The sequence below is a fragment of the Rhinichthys klamathensis genome, unplaced genomic scaffold (genome assembly GCF_029890125.1).
Source record: "Rhinichthys klamathensis goyatoka isolate OS25496 unplaced genomic scaffold, OSU_Roscu_1.1 h1tg000001l_1, whole genome shotgun sequence".
NCBI classification, from domain to species: domain Eukaryota; kingdom Metazoa; phylum Chordata; class Actinopteri; order Cypriniformes; family Leuciscidae; genus Rhinichthys; species Rhinichthys klamathensis.
This window is the reverse complement of record NW_026606555.1, coordinates 5,610,728-5,616,810: the sequence shown is the minus strand read 5'-3', so window position 1 is coordinate 5,616,810 and position 6,083 is coordinate 5,610,728. Positions and strand designations below refer to the sequence as shown.

The following is a 6,083-nucleotide window of genomic DNA, read 5'->3' as shown; positions in this document are numbered from 1 at the left end:
AGATACCTCACTTCATGTTATCAGAGAACCGGGGTTACGTCAGTAACCTATCGTTCTCTTTCTAACATTCGTTCGGTATCTCACTATGGGATATAGACAACTCCCGTATTGCCGATATGCTGACGAAGCAGACTGAAGAAGAGGGGATATAATAATACTGAATCATGATCCCAGACGGAAGAAAAACAGAATGATATGGGGACAGGTGCCCCCTTATTGAAACCATCTAAACCTCCTCCTGACTACTTACTCCCAAAACTGAGTGTGCCAGAGAGGGTTCCGTAACATCCAGTCTATAAAAACGGATAAATGTGTGCGGAGAGGACCAGCTGGCCGCCGCGCAAATTTCTTGAATAGAAATACCCTTGAATAGAGCCCAGGATGTAGCCATCCCCCTAGTAGAATGCACTGGTGGCTCTATATTCATGCTTTTGTAACATAAACCAATAGCCTCCACCACCCAATGAGAAAGGCGTTGACGGGAAATAGGTTTTCCCTTGTAAGAGTCAGCCCATGAGACAAATAGCTGGTTGCTCTTACGCAATGAGTGGGTTCTCTGTACATAACTGTACAGCGTGCGAACCGGACATAAACAGTGTAACCTCTCCTCTTCTGGAGAAGAAAAAGGAGGAGGATGAAAAGCTGGCAAGTCCACTGCTCTTACGGTATCCGCGTGATCATATACTTTGGGCACGAACGCCGGGTTAGTTCTGAAATAAGCTCTTTGACCACCCGGAGCGAACTTCATACATGAAGGGTGAACTGATAACGCCTGTAGTTCACTCACTCTCTTTGCTGTTGTAAGAGCAAGTAACAGAGCCGTTTTTAAAGCGAGCAGTTTTAAGGCAATGCTATCAATGGGCTCGAACGGGGCTTTTGAGAGCGCGCTCAGGACCACAGACAAATCCCATGGCGGGACCAGCGTCTTTGATACTGGGTGTAACCTACGTGCACCTCTCATAAAACGACAGACTAGAGGGTGTTGACCCATGGTAGCCGAATCAATGCCTACATGACTTGCCGATATGGCGGACAGATAAACCTTCACCGTGGAAAAAGCTCTGCCTTTATCCAGGAGGTCTTGAAGAAAACACAGCACATCTGAAACAGAGCACAAGAACGGAACAATGTTCTTATCTGCACACCATTCCTCAAAGACTCTCCATTTTAGGTTATATAAAGAACGAGTCGAGGCCGCCCTCGCGTTCTGAATCGTCTCAATAACCCTTGGAGGTAATCCGGCTGCACACAGATTCAACCTCTCACGGGCCAGGCCCAGAGAGCTAACTTCTGAGGGGAGGGATGGAATATTTCTCCCCGTGCTTGTGAGAGGAGATCCCTGCGCGTTGGTAACTGCCAAGGCTGGTCGTAGAGCAGTTGCGCAATCTCCGCAACCCACAGTCTCCCCGGCTTGTACGGCGCGATCAGAATTAACACATGTCCGCGCTCCCGAACCCTCCATAGTGTCGGCTCGATCAAGCTTAACGGAGGGAACGCGTACAGTAACACGTCTGGCCACTCGTGGGCTAGCGCATCCACACCCAATGGTGCATCGTCGCCGACCAGAGAGAAGAACAGGGGACATTGTGCGTCTTCGCGCGATGCGTAGAGATCTACGGCAGCCTGGCCGAATCTCTGCCACAACATGAGGATCATCTGGGGGTGGAGTCGCCACTCCGCGTACAGGGGATTCCCTCTGGACAATAGATCCGCTCCCCTGTTCATTATCCCCGGGACATGCGTCGCGCGTAAAGACAGGAAGGTCCTGTTGCTCCACATAATCAGTTTCTTCGCTACCATGTGAAGCGTCTGAGAATGCACTCCTCACTGCCGATTCATGTAGGCTATCACCGTCGTATTGTCTGTCCTGACCAATACGTGATGATCCTTTAGAAAATGCACGAAATGTCTCAGAGCTAGAAACACTGTCAGTAGCTCTAGAAAATGTATGTGCTTTTCTCTTAGTGCGGGAGACCAAACTCCTCTCACTGTCCTGCCCTCGAGCACTGCGCCCCAGCCTGTGAGAGATGCATCCGTCGTCACCACTTTTCTCAGTACGATCGGACCCAGAGGGCATCCTGTCCTGAGAAAAGACAGGACTCTCCAATGACAGAGAGCGCTCGTGCATTCTGGTGAGACGCGCACTCTGCGGCTGAGGCGGCTCTCGGGGCGAATGCCCTGTGACGCTGTCCAGTTCTGAAAATCTCTCATACGTAACAGCCCCAGGGGAACCACTGACACAGTTGAGGCCATCAGACCTAGTAGCCGAAGACACATCCTGAAAGAGACTGATCTCCCTCGTTGGAAAAGAGCGAGGCAGCTGTGAAAAGTCTTGATGCGATCCTCTGATAGGAACGCTCGAAACGTCACAGAATTCAACCTGAGACCCAGGTAGACAATTTCCTAAAGAAGGAGATAGACAACTCTTCGCTTGGTTTATCTTGAAACCTAATCTCTCCAGATGCGTCACTAGTGTGTGTGTATCGCTCACTGCCTGCCGTCGGCACGGCGCGCAGATAAGCAGATCGTCCAGATATGACGAAATTCTGATCCCTGATCTCCTCAATGGAGTCAGGGCTCCTTCTACACATTTGCTGAATACTCGAGGCGCTAAAGCTAGGCCAAAAGGTATTCTCGTGTACTCGTATGCTGTGCCCTGATAGGCGAACCTCAGATATTTCCTGTGCGCAGGAAAAATATCTATGTGAAAATATGCGTCCTGGAGATCCACCGAGGTGAACCAGTCTCCTTGCCGAATATTTTGACACAACGTTCTGATAGACATCATTTTGAATTTGTATTTTCTGAGGTGTCTGTTGAGGACCCGTAAATCCAGAATGGGACGGAGACCTCCCCCTCTCTTGGGAATCACAAAATAACGGGAGTAGAAACCCTTGTGGCTCTCTTCCGTTGGAATCACTCTTATAACTCCCTTTTTCATTAAAGAGGCTATTTCTTCCTCTAAAACCAGAGCTGCTTCCCCTTTGGCCACTGAAATTACCACTCCGTTGAACAGAGGAGGTTTTACAGCGAATTGAAGCCTGTATCCCCTCTCTACAGTGATTAATACCCAGGGATGAACTGCGCATGCGCGCCAGTTCACCGTCTGAGCAGCGAGTGGGCCCTTCCCGTCTTCGCTCACTAGAGGTGCCGCAGCACACTCTAGCGGCAGAGGGGGGGAAGACCGCTCCAGTGACGGAGTTATATTGGTCTTTATTTGTGATTGTTTTATTCTCTTGTGAACTTTTTCTTTTTTTTTTCACATTCTGCGCCCTCGGTCTTAGACCTGGATGCGTCAGAGGAAAATTTATTTTTAAACAACTGCTTGTGAACAATAGACCTTCTTCCCCTGTAACAGACCTCGAAGGTGGAGGGGGAGATGATCTCTTGGGGGGCACTCGCCGAACGGTGGCCACATTCCCGCACACATTGGACTCTGAACTGTCCACACAAACACTTTTCACCTCTGAAAACCTTCTCCTTTTCCCCGCGGGAGGGAGAGAGGAATCGTTCTGAAGGGATGGGACAGAGAAACCCTGGGTACTGTCTCCCAACCCTTCCTGATGCAGAACTGACGTATCAGGTCGACCGCCTCTTCTTGTTCCCCTGGGGGGCGGGCGATCGGTGTTTCGCTGCTGCGGCCGCGAAAGACTGTTTAGGTCTAACGAAACCGGGTTTTGGTTGTGGGGCCGTGTTGCCCGGCTGTTGTGGTGGGGCAGAGCGGGAAGGCTGATAATCTGGATGCCCTCCTCTGCCTGACGGTCTGAAATTCGGCCGGTTCGGGTGATAAGGCCGAGCCGCCGGCTTTCTGGGGAGACAGACCTGGAAAGCTTCTCCCTCCTTCTTTCGCAGGTCACACTGCTGCCGCATCGCCGTTACTGTCGCGCAGAACATGGCTTTTGGATCTATCGGAGCATCCAGAAACTCTGCCTTCTCTTTTTCAGAGAGCCCTGACAAGCCCAGCCACAGCGATCTCTCACCCACTACTGCTAAGCCCATACTCCGTCCGCAACTTTGAACTGCTCCGCGGGACGTGCGCAGGTTCAAATCTGCGATGACGCATATCTCCTCCCAGAGCACTGGGTTGGGAGATCCGGAATCCAGTTGACGACCCATCTCCTCTAAGAGCTCCGCTTGATAGGCTGTAAGGAGGGACGTCGCGTTCAAAGCACGGGCGGACAGTGCAGTTGATTTATAGATCTTCTGAAAAACAGAGGCGGCGAAGCGCTCTGTTTTCCCTGGCAGCGACGCTCCGGTTGAAGAGAGCGCCGCCCTGCGGCCCGGGTGCAAGTGATTTGCCACTGAAGTTTCCACCGGGGGAGGATCCGCCATCCCTAGATCCTCCATTCCCTGAACATCAAGCCTCGAGAAACCCTTGACTGGCACTCGATGAGAAAAAGGCTTGTCCCAAAATTTCTTCATCTCCGTCACACAGGCCGGGACGGCCGGAATGAACTGCCTTGCTGGCGGGAGACGTGACGGAAGTCTCTTTCCATCGTACAGGTCTCTTTCAGCCCCTTGACCTGTCTGTTGGGATGGCCAGTCGATCGATAATCTAGCCGCGGCCCTGCGACAGACCTCAATTAGATCCGAATCCGTCTGTACAGGGGAGGGTGAACTCTCATCCTGTGCACTCGGCGGCCTGGAATGGTTCGGGGGAAGAATGGCATCTTCGTCGTCCTCGAGGATGTTCGACAACACTTCATCATCGTCATCTTCCTCACCCGCTAACGGATCATCGAACAGCGGGGGAAGGACGGGAGAAACCTTCTCCATCATCTCTGCCCATGAGGTGGTGGTCCGGGGACAATCCATGGGTTCCTCTCTGGGTTGAGCAGAGAGGCATGGGTCCGATTTTCCACCGACTGCCACGCGGAGCCTTCTTTCTCGCGTCTTAATCGAGAACGTAGCACAGTGCGGGCATCCCTCGTGGTTGGACAGCGCTGCGTGCGCGTGTTTAGCGCCCAGACAGGAGATGCAGAGGCCGTGTGCATCCTTAGCAGAAATCCACATTCCACAGGCACACAGATGTGGAGGGCGACCTTTCCCTCCGGGGCTCTCCGGTTCTATCGCGGTGGCCATGATGGGGCTAGCACTCTCTTCGTACGGTGAGTTCTCACCCAACGTGACAACTGGTACGGAGCTGTGCTGCGATTAGAGAGCTGTCGTTTTCCTTGTACTTTTGGTGCGTGGTAAGCGCCCAGAAAAACTTGGAAAAAGATAGAGAACTTAAGAGCAAGAAAACTCGTCTTGACACGTTAGTTATCGTACTCTTAAGTGACGAAGTCACTCAACGACCTAAGGAAATTATAGCGTTTGGGAGGTTACCTGTCGGCTCCGTCTGAAAACTGTTAAGCAAAATAATTCCCAAAGTCTGCTGAGGACAGCTTCCGAAATCTTCCACGGGGAAGAGAGCGAGAATGACGAAACGGCAGGTAGCTGCGTTTATATACAGGGAGCCGGGACTCCCTGATCGCTGCAGTGATTGGTCTGCCATAGTTGGCAGACGTGGTGTAATTGGTGCTTCCGCGATCGGACACGCCCAGAGGCGTTCCCATAGTGAGATACCGAACGAATGTTAGAAAGAGAACCTCCTGATGGTCCCCAAAATATGCCTTAAAACTCGGGAGACCGCTCATTTCATGCAGTCGCTCCCAAATTGTGGAATGCCCTGCCCTCGTCATTGCGTGTGGCCGATTCTGTTGATTCTTTAAAAAAAAACAGCTAAAGACAGTACTATTCAGACAAGCTTTCAGTTGACTGAGCTATTATGTTTGTATGTTTTCTGTATGATGTGTATTAATTGTTAATATTTGTTAAACTTGCTATGTAAAGCACTTTGTGATTTTATCTGTGATAGGTGCTATATAAATAAAGTTTACTTAAAATACATTTTAGGCTATATCAGATGGGAGTAGGCTACAAATAATTTAAAAAGCAAAGAGATTTGGACATAATTTACATTTCCATTTACATTTAGTCATTTAGCAGACGCTTTTATCCAAAGCGACTTACAACTGAGGACTAAGCCAAGCGAGTCATCGTGAATAGACAAAAACAACGCAAGAAGTGCTCAAAATACA

At 50.6% G+C, this 6,083-nt stretch overlaps 1 pseudogene; it reads right to left on the bottom strand.

Moving 5' to 3' along the window:
* Nucleotides 1–1,044: 1,044 nt before the first annotated feature.
* On the bottom strand, nt 1,045–5,082 carry LOC130089202 (uncharacterized; annotated as a pseudogene).
* Between the last annotated feature and the right edge of the window lie 1,001 nt (nt 5,083–6,083).